Here is a 15,747-nt window from a genome sequence, read left to right on the forward strand (position 1 = left end):
TATTGGTGCCTACTGTGGGTACAATGTTTTGATGAGATCTGATTGGCTGAGTTGAATGATGATATGCACAGAAAGAAAGTGTGTTGCTTTCTGTCATACAGGTTAAGACACTCAAGTATTAAACATCTGGTTTGTTTAGAACATTCATTTTTATTAAGAGAGTCAGTTACCGAAGGATTAAGATATGCAATGATTACACATTTGATTTGTGCCAAGTCATAAAACGGATGCTGGCAGGATATACTAGTTGCCAGACAACAATTCAAATTTGATTCCAGAGTTGAACTGTTTGTTCAAGTGTTGTGGTATCTATGATTACAAATGATAAGATGATGTCATGGTGACGTATCTTTTGATTTTCGCCCATATATTCAAAAGAAAGATTGCATAATTTAATGAGAATTTTTTCTTTCTTGTTTGTATATGTAAAAGAATTATCTACCCCTGTATGAAATTAATACCGGAAGTTATCTGCCCTTGTTATGAAAAGTACTAAGGAGTTATCTACCCTTGATACAAAAAGTACTAGAAAGTTATGTGCCCGTGGCATGGGAAGTATCAGTGAGTTATCTGCCCCTTAGGACTATATAAGAAAAGATGGAAGCAGCTATTTGCTTTTTGAGTTGAACTCATCAATGAACTGTAGAACAGAGTAAGAAAATTATGTCATACGAGGGGTGTGCAATAAGTAATGCCCCTGACCCACTTCCCATAGTAGTAGAGCAATGAAACTTGGCACGGTTATTAGTCTTTCTCTACATAGGAACCACCAAGAGTTATGCATTTCTCCCATCATTTGATGCAGCTCTGGAGACCGTTTTTGTAGAACACCCAAGGTTGGTTCTCCAACCACGACGTGACTTCAGAAATCAAGGCTGCATCATCTGGGAAACGCTTTCCTTTCAAAAACAACTTTATGGCTGGGAAGAGGTGAAAGTCAGAGGGTGCAAGATCAGGAGAGTAGGGAGGATGGGAAAGGATTTCATAACCACACTCCCGTGCTTCTGATCTGGCGACATGCGAGTTGTGGACTGGAGCGTTGTTCTGCAGGAGGAGGGTACCTTTGCTGATCTTGCCCCGCCTCTTGATTTTGATAGCTTCCCTTAATTTCCTCAAAAGTGAAGCATAATAGGCTCCTGTAATTGTGATACCCTTTGCCAGGAAATCTGTCATCACTACTCCGTCCTGGTCCCAGAAGACTGTGAGCATGACCTTGCCAGCAGAGGGCTGCACCCTTGCCTTCTTTGGAGGTGGTGAGTCCAAGTGCTTCCACTGCATTGACAGGGCTTTGGTCTCTGGATCATAGTGATGGACCCAGGTTTCATTCTGTGTAATCAGTCTTTTAAAAAACTTTGACTCATCTTCTTGGCACATCTCCAAATTCATCCTCGAGCACTCGATGTGTCCCTGCTTCTGGAATGGTGTGAGCAACCTGGGAATCCATCTGGCAGACACCTTATGCATATGCAAATGGTCATGAATGATAGTTTCCACAGACCCTATACTAATCTTGACATCTTGGGCTATTTGGCGAATAGTAATGCGCCGATGTTCCAAAATGGCAGCCTCAACTTGATGGACAGATGCCTTATCAATGGCAGAAGGGGGGGGGCGATCAGGTCTGGGAGCTGTTTCCACAGACTTCCAGCCATGTTTGAATTCATGATGCCAGCGTTTTACAAGGTCATATGATCGGGCATTATCAGCATAAGTTTCTTTCATTTCATCAAAAGTCTCCTGTGGTGTGCGTCCTTTCAAAAACCAGATCACTGCTCAACATTCAACAGGCTCCATTTCACACCTGACTCAGTTCAAACGCCTATAAAACAGAAAACACAATTAGTTCAGAGCTGTAATTTGCCACATAACCCGTAGAGATATACATCATTGTACATGCAAAATTTCAGCTAGATCAGACAACTGGAAGTGGGTCAGAGGCATTACTTATTGCATGCCGCTCGTATTGATTTGGTTTTCATTTGTTTATTTTTTCCAGGTAGGTTTTGAAAATGGCATAATGTTGGATGTTTTGTTATTCAAATTCTGAAGGTTATTTTACTTGGAGTTATAGTTTGTTTTTATAGAAAACTAAGTTTTTTTGTCTAGCTGTGTGCTGAAAACGATTTGTAGGAGAATGTCACATGGATTAAATGTCACATGGATTAAATGTATGTAGTGAGGGCAAAAATACACATTTTCTGTTGTCTCTTAGTTGTACAGAATAGAAGGAGGCTAAGTGGTTCTTGTAATAATGGTTCTTCAGTGTCTCGGTGTAGTTGCCTATGTTGTAGGGGAGTGGATAAGATGGGACAAGTGTTCAGAAGAATGAAATCGATTCATAGAGTTCTGGAAAGATTGAGTGGTTCAAGGTCACTAATGTTTAAGAAACCACATTTAAGGTCATCAATCTTTGTAAAGTGAGCATTCTTTTGTTTTGCGTGTGGAAGTGAAGCCTGGCCAGTGAAAGTTAAGAACACGTGTTGCACAGAGAGAAATAATATAACGATGATACAATGGATCTGTAATGGGAATTTAAAGATAAGCTTAAATTTCAGATGAAGATTAAATATCGACAGTCTAAAGACATGTGCACAAAACAGGAGACTTTGATGGTATGGCCACCTTGAAAGAATGGGTGTGAGGTCTTTGATTAATATATATAGAACAGTTGAGGTAGCAGGTTTAGTTTACAAGGGAAAGCCCAAGGAAAACATAGGAAGAAATGGTATGTATTTAGGAGAAAGAGGGATAAATAAAGATGTTGGTTTGGAAGACAATTTCTAAAAGCCGTCCAATGCATGCCAGCATGTGAAAAAGTGTGTTAAATATGATGATGATGATGATGATGATGCAAGTATATATCGATTTCAGACTTTACAACAACCGTCAACATCAGACATATTAGAGGAAACTGATTACACATGCGTGTTGCAGTTCACACTTTGTATGCACTTTACATTTGTGTAAATAGAAGTCATGAAGTGTGTGTATATTAACTGTTTTAAAATGAGTGTATGTATGGTAAATTTGGATGGCACCATATGTGTTTATGTGTGCGCATGCACACAGATGTGTATATGCATTTGGCGAGCGTTGTGTGTATATTTTGCTGAGCATACAGAAGTTTGTATGTGTCTCGTTGCATTTGCCTATTATGCCAGTATTGAATTGTAGCATACATTGCAACTATTCTTCAAATTTTTTTTCAGTTTTATCTGATCATGCCTAATTCTTTTTCTTATCTTTTTAAAGTTAAAAAATTAAAATTTTTCTTATGAGTCAATGCATAAAAATTCAGTATTGAGATAATAATAACCGATTGTTTATGCCTTATGATACAGGTGCTGTAAAGAATTTGGAAATTTTGACATGTTGAAATAAATAAATGGTAAGATGAATAAAACCTTGGAATTTGGAATATACCTGTTTTGTCATCAATATATATATATATATATATATATATATATATATATATATATATATAGTCATCTACATACAGTACTGTTTTGTTGTTTCACAGCTCATCAGCGCGGCTAGACAAGCAAATACCTCAAGCCAGGCTCGAAACCCGACCGCCTAAGTAGCAGTTGGAGCTTCTAACCATTGCGCTATTCAGCTGCTGCTATGCGGGCAGTGAATTAACAATGTTTTGACACTGTCCAAATACTAAGCTCAATTTGTTTACACAAAGAGCATCGATTAATATGCTAATGGTAATTTGTATATCATTTCCCAATATGCTCAATCTAAGATAGGCAGCATTATATATATATATATATATTGGCTGTATATATCTGGCATTGCTTGGTCGAGACATATTGTTGGGCAGAAGGATTAGTCACATACTATTTAAAACACGCCAAATATCCTAACTTGTTACGAAAAATGACCACATGTTTGATTTAGGGAAGCATAAAACACATCCATCTTCGTTTATGAAAATCAAACGTGAAGTAACTCTCATAGGATAAAGAGGTAATATCTCTCATAGTTTAAATAAATAAGCTTACTTCTAGGTGAGGGATTTTAAGAAGTAGCCGCACCAAATATGACCTTAACCTTTGACCTTGACCTTGAAAATGGTGTGCAGCATCCCTAGGTCGGAGACACTCATGATGTCAGGTTTGATCATGAAGAAGAGTATATATACATAGGCTATGATCTCGACTTTTGACCTTTATCTTGGAAAATGGTGTGCACCACCCCTAGTTGGGGGAACATCCTCATTCGAGGTTTGATCATGATTGTTCCAGTGGTGTGGGTTGTAGGAGAGTTGTACACACAGGCACACACACAAACGCTACTATTTTATATATATATATATATATATATATATATATAACAAGATATAAAGATATATATAAATACATCATATGTGGACATTAATATAAATATCCATTTTGCATCTTTATATACTTTTTCGAACCTTGCAGCTTTCAATTTTTTTGTTGCAATGTTATAGAAAGTCTATATAAAATTATTTTGCTAAATATTTTCCTCAGAAGAAAAAAAGCTAAATACTTGAAACTCCATTGAATAAGGAAATAATTTACTTCATTTTGTATTTTTTTATGAACAATAAATTTTGTAAGTTATAATTTTCATAATTTAATTCTTCTCATATCTCGAATATTGAGCATTTTTATAAGGATATTAATATTAATATATATAAATTTCCATTTTAAAATTTGAAATTTTGAATATATATATACATATACATATATATATTGTGACATGGTCCGGGTCTAGCCTAGGGGTTAGGAATTTCGTAAGAAATTCTATACCCAAATGCACGTCGTAAGAAAAAAAAAAAAGTGTGGAATTTTGCCGGCCGTAATAATATCACAACCGCATGGCATTTCCCAAGTTTCAAATCAGTGGAATCGTCATGGGCTACCCGATAACATTCACGTTTAATAATAAAGATGGCAGGGAATGAAAAAGGTCGGCCACCAAATGAATAACGTTAAAATATATAAATTTATTATTCAAACAAAAAAAACAAATGAAGGAAATAAAAACAACAAAACAGTCATAATGAGAGTCCAGTCACAGACAACATCAGATCAGGATGGGTGGGGGGGGGGGTCATTGGTGGAGATATATTATTTTTTCTCTTCCTTTTCTCTCCTTTTCTTTCTTTTCTTTTTTGATAAAATGCAGAGTCACAGTTAAAACAAAATATTAGAATATTCAAAATGAAAGTCGGGTCACAGACTTTGGCAAAACATAAAGACACAGACCAAACAAAATATTAGGATAATGAAAATGAAAGTCGGGTCGCAGAAAATATCAGGTTGGAATGGGGTTATGATTTCTCTTTTCTTTTGATAATGCATAAAGTCACAGTTGAAACAAACATTAGAACAATCAAAGTGAAAGTTAGGTAACAATGTTCTTTCTCTCCTTATCTTTCTTTTCTTTTCCCAATTATTTCACCTTTATGCTTGGTGAGTGAAGAAATTATTTCATGGAAAGAACTCAGCTGTCACTGAGCGGTCTGAGGGGGGGGTGAAATATGAGAGAATGGATATCGAACGATACTTAGCTTTTTTGGTGGGAATTTCTCCCCTGACGCGCGCATTTCGATGGCGTGATAATGTCCTTAGTTTTTCTTTATCACTTCTTTTCTTTCTTTGTCATCTTCGATATGCGGTTTGTCCTGACAAAGTTCTCGGGTAGAATGGCTTTTGTTAAATTATGTTGACCAAGGTAATTCCATGTTGGAGAAAATGTCCCTTTTTGGTCTCATGTCCATCCGCCAAGTTGAGTTGAGCTGATCATTTGTCGGTCACCATGCTTCATCCACGCAGGTGCATATTCCTGCTTTTTGGGGAGCAGAAAATATTGCCGTCGTTTCACAACGGTTGTCAGCTTGAAACTAAACTTTTTCGCGCGCTTTCTTTCTGCGCTTAACGTCATAATCGCCTGATGTCGGTTGTCCTGGTTACCCATGTTTGCGTGGGTGTTTGACTGCTGCTTATAGATGATCAGTGAGGGAGGGAGGGGTTGTGTCATTCGATTGTTCGCTGTTCAACTTAGGAAGGGGAGGTCTGCTGCTTGACTTGGAAGGGGCGGGGGGAAGGGGAGGTCTGTCTGGCTCATATCTATATATCCATTATGATATAAGGAGGGGGGTATATATGTTTCTCCTAACAATATATAATATATATATATATATGTATATATATATATATATATATATATATATATATATATATATATATATAAATGAAGGTCATTCCAAAAGTAAAGTCTAATTTTTTTTAACGCAAAAAGTTGAAGAGTAACGAAGACAGGAGTTGAACCATTAAAACGAGCAACCTTTTGTGCTTCTCAATGCACTTTTGGCAGGAATTGAATCTTTGCTTCTGACGGACATCTATGACAAGGGTTGCTTTGAGTCTCACACGACCAATGTCTCCATTTAGAGATAAAACTTTCAGGTCATGAATGCATAAGTTTAGGCATCATAACAGTACAATTTGCCATCTCCATTGATCTATTTGAGCGGAAGAAAAATAGGAAGCATTACTTTTAGAACGCCCCTGGTATATTTGATTTCTCGGTTATTATTAACTATACCACAAGATAATACCAAACATGATTATCAACCAATGTCAAGATTAAGAAATGATATCTGTATTTAAAAAATACTGACCCAACGGAGAACAGATCGTTTAATTACTGTTAAAAGCGACTCTTCATGCTTACTGGCATAGAACAAACCTTGGTAAATTATTACACTAGGTTCCAACTTGTTCAGGAACCCGATCCTTTTGTCTGAAGAAAGTATATATGTAATTCTAGTATGCCACCCTTCCAGATATTACCTTTGAGAAGTGAGATTAGTTTACTGACAGTCGTTTGATGCTTCCCTATTTGAGAATACCGACCGGTCTATTCTCAGTTGTCTTTATAAATTTCCAGGGTAGACCCGCAAGAGAGGAAGGGGGACTGACCCTTCCTCCCACCGAAACTGACATCCTTGGTAGTTTAGCTCGGAGCAAAGTGTCCTATTACTTACACGTCGGTTAGTGAGACAGAAATCCTTCTAAGACTGAGGAATTGTAAATTTTTGTCCCCAATCGAGAATACTCCTTCTTTGAGTAGCTGGGTTTCTTCACGTTAAGTCTGCTCTCGTGGGGAGGCAAATAAATAGCAAGCGAGTAAATAATACCCCCTACTTGCATTTTTCAACGATGTTTTAAGCAAAGGAACAATATTAAATTTAAGAAAGCTTAAAGAGTGCTTCTGAAATTATATCTCCCTCACATCCCGTCGGTTTGGGTGATGATGGTGGGATTAGGAAGTTGGTAGCGCCGACTTTGCTCTACTCCTCCACCTCCTCCTCGTCGCACGAAGTGCTTTCTGGGTGGGAGAGACGAAAGGGTGGGACTGACGAGTGCGTTATTCTCTATAACAACAAGAGCAGCAGCAGCAGGAGCCAGTTGGTGGAGGGAATTGAAAGAGTGAGAACGTCTATTTTTGTTCATCCGCTCTTTCCTTTCTCATCTAAAAAAATGCTACTTTTTCGTTTTATTAACTAAACTTCCCTCCCTCCTTTCGTGTCTTTTTCTTTCTTTCTGGTTTTTAGAAAATGTAACTTCTTCAAACTTTTAATCTACAGCCCTTTCCAAAATCCATCTATATTATTTTAAAACAAAATCTTAAAAAAAAAAAAAAAAAAGTTTACTAGTGAAAAAAAAAAAAAAAAAAAAAAAAAGAAAAAAAAGTAAAACAACAACAAAAACCAAACGTGTTTATTTATTTCAAAATATTTATTTCATTTCGAACCGTTGGAATTAATTAGCGTTTTTACGAAGTTGGAATACACCATCCGCCCCCATTCAAATAGAGTTTTTAAGGTAAGCAAATCAAACTTCTTGTGTTTTTTACTTATTTAATTTAACTTTTGTTACTTACTGTTGTTACCGTGCTGAAATAACGTTATTATTTAGAAAGCCATTCTTAACATGCAGTGTTTTCTATTCTCTACTTAACAATTTAATAAAAACGATATCGTAAAACTTGAAAGTACTATTTAAAAAAAATAGCTCGGTAACAAAAGTGCATAAGCACCTAAATTTTAATTTTTTTATTTAACTTTTCAACTTTAAGATGGCTATCATGGAAACCGCGTTATCTGATCAAATTAGGTTTGGTTCTAAACGCAGTTTGGTCCAATTAATAATTTAATGTCTAAATAACCTAAATACTACAGTTGCTTGGTCATTGAATTGTTAATTGAACCAATTTGGTTCAATTAACAATGTGTTATAAAACTAGAACCGATTTGGTTACGATAGTGTTTTAAATGACAGCCATCTTAATGTTGAAAAGTTCAAGTTAACTAAATGTTGTTTTTTTTTTTTTTTTAGAAATGAGTTCTTAGTGCCTTGCCTCGATCGATAAATACTGTTTTTCGGTGCTAATGCAGAGAGTGATCCGCGCTATTTTTTAAATCGTATTTCCACGTTTAATTAAAGTCTTTAAATTTTTTTTTATTCAATTGTAAGGTTAAAGTGCAGAATAGGTACAAAACACCCTCCCCATGTTAAGAATGGCTTTTTAAATAATAACCGTATTTCAGCACGGGTCACTCTCTGCATGAGTACCTGTTTTTCTTTCGTTTTGGAGCTGCAACTATTAGTCGTTAAACTTTGGTGCTGTAATCCCCCATGTCTACCCGGTTAAAATCTTGTAACGAGTTCGGTTCATCGAAAGGCGACCAATAAAATCCGTCTTACTAGAACGGAAGAAATAAAAAAACGTGTTTCTAAAAAAATTTTTTTTTTTTTTCATAAATTTCTATTCGTTTTTGTAATTGTATTATAGTTTAATTTGTGAGAATCATAACCTTAATAGGCAAAAGTATAAAAAATTCTTTTATAGAATCACTCCCCTCTTTAAACCGTTTTCTTTTTTCGTCACGTAAACTTTTCATTTATTTTTGTAAATTGTTGCATTTCTGTGTGAATATGCTGTCTTCCAGTGTCCATATACAAAAAGACCACTTACTTCACTTTAAGTTTTATTTTTATTTTTACTGTTTAACGGTCAAACGCGTATTATAAACACCCCAACCGCCCCATGTTAAGAACGGCTTCCGGAATAACCCCCCTCCCCGCCCCACCTCGAAAGCCGTTTTTAACATGGAGGTTGGGGTATTTGTAATACGCGTCGCTGGGTGGGGCAGGGCACGTCGTAAAAATTGACCGTGATAACAATCACCGGATTTTATCAGGAAGCCTACAAACAACCACGTCGAAATAATCATAAAATAATTTGGTTATCACTGTATTTGGATTTGGTGATTTTTGGTTGTCGGGTGAAGATGTACAGAGATCATTATTTTAGGCCAAACATCGTGGAAATGTCATAATGTCACATTTGGCCGCCATCACCAAGTGCAGTTGTTCCATATAACCAAACCGATAATTTGTAATACGTTGTCCGCGTGAGAGGGAGAGAAAAACATTAAGTCAATAATTACCAATAAATAAAAATAAAACGTATTAAAAAGCAACAATTTGAAAAAAAAAAAAATAAATAAATAAAAATTAAAAAAAAATAAGCACAATGAAATAAAAATGGTTGATGTAGGTACAGAAGTTAACAGATAAACATTTGAGAACTTCAAATATTGGTTATCTCGTTTTCCGTTTCAGAAACCCGAATTTCACTTGTGTTGTCTTTCAGTTGAAATTCATCGAATTTTATCCCGGACTGCCGTAGGGGCTGATCTATATAAGTACGTTATAAACTTTAATAAGCATCTTGAACTTTTAAGCTTTAGGGTGGATACCATTGAAACAAACCTAAACAAAATTGCATTCGGTTTTATAACAATTTGGTTCAATTAAAAAAATTAATGACAAGTCTTTGCATATGAACCAAATTGTCATAAAACTAAAACTAATTTAGTTAAGATGATGTTTTTTCAATGATTAAAAGCTGAAAAGTTCAAGATACGCGCATTTAAAGTTCGCACTGATACTAAGACAATCACTTTATAATAATTGTTATAATTATTATTAAAAAAATAGAAATGGTGTTTACTTCGACATTCGAGATTGGTTTTGATGCCTTTAAATTGCCGGATGAAAAAATGATTCTGGTTTGTAATTTTTTTCAAATCCCAAATCTAATAGTTTTTGTGCTCCTGAAATAAAATAATAAAAAAAACCCCCAGTAATTTTAGATTGCGTTTATCTTTTTATCCAAAAACCCCCTCTAAATTCCACATTTGGTACTAGTGCAGTTATTGATCCGTGCTGAAATAATAACGTTATTATTTAAAAAGCCATTCTTAACATGGAGGGGAGGGTGTTAGTACCTATTCTGTACTTTAACCTTACAATTGACTAAAAAAAAAAAACTTTAATTAAACTTGGAAATACGATTTAAAAAAAATAGCGCGGATAGTGCACTAGCACCCCACATTTTTTACTTTTTTTTTTTTCACTTTTTCCTTGTTAATATCATGGATTACAGACTTTAGTTTCAGAGTATAAAAAAGGGTGCAAATGCAGAGAGTGATCCGCGCCGCGCTATTTTTTAAAAATCATTTCCAAGTTTAAAGTTTTTTTTTTTTTTTTTTTTTTTTTTTTTAATTCAATTGTAAGGTACAGAATAGGTACAAAACACCCTCCCTGTTAAGAATGGCTTTTTAAATAACGTTATTTCAGCACGGATCACTCTCTGCATGGCCCATTTCACTTTTTTGGTACCCATGCCTGGCATGGGTACCAAAAAAGTGAAATTTTTTTAATAACTTTTTACGTGGCGGTTCAGTTTTCAATTATAGCGTTGTATATAAATTGAACACGAACTTTGTGGCCACGATGAATAGATATACATAGATGAGGGGGTAGGGGTTAAAGAAATTTTTTTTTTAACCCTTCCGTTCTAAACCTAACTTCCGGTGCCATTTTTTTTCATCGTGGACATAAAGTTCATGTTAAATTTAGTACAACGTCGTTGTACTAAATTTAACAACGAACCCCACGTGAAGTTATAAATTTTTTTTTTTTCTTTTAATAATCTGAAACTTAAGTCTGTAATCTATGATAACAAAGTAAAAAAAAAATTAAAAAAATCGGAAAATTGTGGAATTTAGAGGGGGGGCGGTCTCGACAACGTCCGCCGTTTTTTTTTTTATCTTTATTATTGATGACTTCAAGAAATAAAGGCAAATCGGAAGCTTAACTCATTGTTCTAAGAAAAATAGTTCCATGTTACTGAAGTTGAAGTAGTTGAAGAAAATCTTTTTTTGTTACAATTACTCGAATGGTTTAAGAAAAATAACAATATCGTTGCATTTTTAGTTCAGGTCAGTTTATAATGTGGAGAAAATCCATCTCCCTAGAAAGGGGCACTCTGAATGAGAACAAAAATAAAAATCGTCAGTCATGAAGGATTTCTCCTCCGCTGAGGACAGAAAATGGTAGTGTACTGTAGCATCAGAACAGATACTACACTGTGATCTTGTCCCGAAGGCAAAGTGTTATAAAACTTTGTTACATTAAGTATCTGAAAAATTTTTTTTTTCTTATAATTCTTAGCAAAATAGTTACCTCCTTTAGAACAATGAGTTAAGCTTCCGAATTGCCGAAATAAAACTATTTCTTCCTGGTCGATATTTTGTTTTGTCATTTTTATTTCATTTATCTATTATAGAAACAAAAAATCGATTTGTAAACAGTATGGATGTTTGTAGGGCATATTGATTTATTTTAAGTTCTTTAATCTTCTAAATGCTAATTTCCTATTTTTATAACCAAAATATTTCAATAAGAGAAAAGAGTTTTGTTTCATGAATAAGCATTCTTGATTACGATTAAATTTTTGAATTTCTTAAAAACGCATGTTTTCAACGTTATTGGATTAACTCCGGTGGACAATAGCACCTACCTCACCTCACCACCACCGCTCACCGGATATATATTTTCAAATATTTTGTACTGGTATATTTTTTGGTTTCTTAATCTCATTCATCCAGAGGAAGTCTCGAAATAAAGACGAAACGTTGATGAACACATAATACAGTTTGTTCCTTTTTATTTTATTTTATATATATATATATATATATATATATATATATATATATATATATATATATATATATATATATATTATAAAGCTGAATGCCTATCTGGTCACGAATAGGCTCCTATATGGTTGACTATTTAAAAAAAAAAAAACAAAAAAAAACTGATTACATATAATGATAGACAGGAATGGGTATGTTTGATCTGGCAGAACGGTGGTTCATTAAAATTGTGGGGTCTGCGTTCGCGCCTGGTTCAAAGTATGGAAATAAAAACAAAAAACGTTTACAAGTGTTTTTGATATAGATATACATAAGAATACTTTTTTAAGTAGGTTTTAACTTAAATATGGATCTTTGGGTCAAGATCAAAGTGTAGTATCTGCTCTTCAGATGCTACACTTCAATTTCTTGTTTTGTCAGTGGAGGAGAAATCCTTCACGACTGAGACAATTTTTATTTTTGTTCCTTTTCTCCACATTAAAAAACGACCCTGGTGTATAAGTTAACTCTGTCCCGTGGGGAGGCATTGTAAATAGGAACTTAAATAGGGATGGTATAATAAAATTGTGGGGGTCTGTGTTTGCGCCTGGCCTCCATAGATTGGAAATAGGCACAAACTTTAATAAAGACTTTTCGGGTTTGTATTACTGTACACATAGATTCGAAAAGTTGTCAAAAAACAAATATATAACAAATAAATGTTATCAAAGGCAAGATAAGTTACTTTTCTACCAAACTGGATATATTTTTCGTGTTTTTATTCAATGTAACATGTTTATTCAGCTCGAAAAACAGTGTTTACCGATGTCTTCGAAAATTCAAGATGGCGTCTGATTCTCTCTTTAACACGTAAGTTTGGGAAAAGGTGTTAAACCGGATAAAATACTGTTAAAAACTCGCTCAATATATGTTACCGTGACATAGGTTGACATATATTCGGCGGGGTTTTAATAGTATTTTGTATAGTTTTTTTATTTATAACACCTTATCCCAAACTTACCGTGTTAAAGAGAGAATCAGACGCCATCTTGAATTTTCGAATACATCGGTAAACGCTGTATGTTTTTCGAGCTGAATAAACATGTTACATTGAATAAAAACACGAAAAATATATCCAGTTTGGTAGAAAAGTAACTTATCTTGCCTTTGATAACATTTATTTGTTATATATTTGTTTTTTGACAACTTTTTCGAATCTGTGTACAGTATTCAGTAATACAAACCCGACTTTTCATATCTATCCGCGTAAGTATACTTTGATACTTATGTTTCAGTTTGAAGAAATATGGTATAATAAAATTAAGGGGTGTTCGTTCGCGCCTGACCTCCATAGAATGGAAATATGTCACAAAGTTTAACAAGGTTTTTTAATATAGATCCACAGAATATTGTGAAGTGTTTCAGTGTGAACACGTATGGTATAATAAATTATGGGGTTTATCTATTTTATTTTTACTTTCATCATATTTTGCTTTGGTTTTGATACCCCCAAATTTACAACCCTTCCTTTTCATAACCTATCATACTTTCAGAAATCAGAGTCCATTTTCTGTAGACTGTTTTTGAACCCAGTCAACGACAGATACTTTTGCTAGTGCATATATATATATATATATATATATATATATATATGACTAGGTAACACGAATTTCATGCATTTTGACCCGATGATTCGATTCATTACGGGGATGAAACGCGGAAGATAATTGTCATAAATATATTTTCATAACTTACAACCTACCTCTAGAACACTGACGTAAATACTGGACCTCTATACATAACACATCTCCTCATAACATTTTGTTTACATGAAATAATTATATATTATACACACTGTGATTGGACTTTTTTTTTTTTTTTTTTTTTTTTTTTTACCGGTTCTAGGTTCATTTTTGGTTTGCAGTGGTGTGTGTTAGTGCTGTCACTGCTGTGTGTGTACATAATGGAAACACATTTCAGGTGAAAACATTACGTACTTACATGTCATGTCGAAATTAGTATAATTAAAAAATTTAAGAAAAGTAATCCCATGTTTTCACTTGAAATGCGTTAGTTTAAAAAAAATTAGCAATAAGCACCTTTCTTTTATTTGTAACTTGAAAATTAAGTAAAATAAATCATTTTCTCGTGACAAAAGAATGAAGACGAATAAAATATTTATCCAGAAAAACGGCATCTTGTTTTATTGTAATTGAATTCTTTAAGCCTTGTTTATTTTAACTCCATTGAAAAATAAAAGAAACTTGATTGAATTTTTAACTTATAAAAAAAAGTACTAGAGTCCGTTTGAGCAATTATAGTGTAGAACGCAGAGAGATGGCGGCGGACACCGGTCAATTTTTGAAAGCATATCTAGGAAGAAGTATGGATGACCACATGTGCCATTTTTAATTTCGATGTTTAAAATGTTTTAAAGTTTATGTATCAAAACCATATTTAATTGCCTCCCCAGGAGGACAGTTAGGAGATTGCTTTTATGGTGGAAAGAATCGAGACCCCCTTCCTAAGGAGGGGCACTCTATGTTGGGACAAAAATTACCTCAATCTGAAAGGATTTCTCCTTCAGTGCGCCGAGAGAAAGAGCAAAAGTTTCGGAAGACGGAGAGCTTATGGTACACCTTAACTCCTATATATCATGTCACTTTGAGATCTCTTATTTTCATCCATATTTTTTAATAAACCTTTAAAATATTTTTTTCTTCTAATTTTATTTTCGAACACAAAACTATTTGATCGAAGGATTGCTGACAAGGGTGTCCAAATCAAAAACTAAAACAAATTTGAAATGGACATAAATTTTTTTTTACAAATGGGTGTTAAAGATTACCAGCGAATTAAAATTTCTTTAAATTTCTTTTAAACATTAAACCTGCTGAACGCAAATAGGTAACAAATGAGGAGATAAAACAAAAATAATTGTTTGGCTAATTTCCCAACTGTGTTTCCTTTTTAGAATAATTTATTTTCGGTATTGATGTATCTGATAATGCACTTTAAAAAATAATTTATCCCTACTGACGAGAATGTTTTTTGGACCAACAGATATTTCAGCGCTTCTACAGAATTGGGACGAGATTTTGTAGTCGATAAATTTTTTTTTTTTTTCAGATACCCCCCCCCCCAAAAAAAAAACAATGGCTTCAACTGATTTTTTTTTGTCAATTCTAATGTTACAATGGTAGCTTCCAAATTATGCAGTCGAAATTACCTGAATATTACTGAATTATTAAACAAAACAACTTTAATCATGCTAGCAGGTGAAAAATTGGCGCCATCTTGTTTAAATCAAAACGGAAAATTACCTTTTGTGTCTTACGATCGTTTTCCTCAAATTCTATTTTTTATTTTCTTTAATAATTTTCTACCTCATCGATTTTCTTAATTTTTGGATATAATCATCTTAAAAATACGAGGAATACGTAAATACCATTGTTTTCATGTGAAATTCAGTATTACTATTTCCGAGATTTCGTCCCAATAGTGTAGAAGCGCCGACATTTGTCTGTTATTGTTCGATGAACATTATTCATCCTAACTAAAAAAAAAAAAAAAAAAAAAATATTTTTCGAGACCGCGCCCCTGAACCACTGAACCAGTACTCGCCTCAATTGAATTTATTCTTTTTAAATATTAAAATCCTTTTGTTCTCGGGAAATAAAACATTTTTATTTCTTCAAACAAATCCTAAAATG

The 15,747-nt window shown here is 34.0% G+C and overlaps 1 protein-coding gene across 4 annotated transcripts in view; it reads left to right on the plus strand.

Annotated features, from left to right (window-relative positions):
• Positions 1-7,435: 7,435 nt before the first annotated feature.
• The window catches only part of LOC145255692 (E3 ubiquitin-protein ligase RNF34-like), a 187,800-nt gene continuing 179,488 nt past the window's right edge, over positions 7,436-15,747 (plus strand). For all 4 annotated transcript variants that reach the window (XM_080114263.1, XM_080114264.1, XM_080114261.1 and 1 more), the window contains exon 1: positions 7,436-7,868. The gene's annotated coding sequence lies outside the window, so the exon portion shown is untranslated. The remainder of the gene's footprint in view (positions 7,869-15,747) is intronic.

The sequence above is a fragment of the Euprymna scolopes genome, chromosome 31 (genome assembly GCF_053919585.1).
Source record: "Euprymna scolopes isolate OS-2025 chromosome 31, ASM5391958v1, whole genome shotgun sequence".
NCBI classification, from domain to species: Eukaryota; Metazoa; Mollusca; class Cephalopoda; order Sepiida; family Sepiolidae; genus Euprymna; species Euprymna scolopes.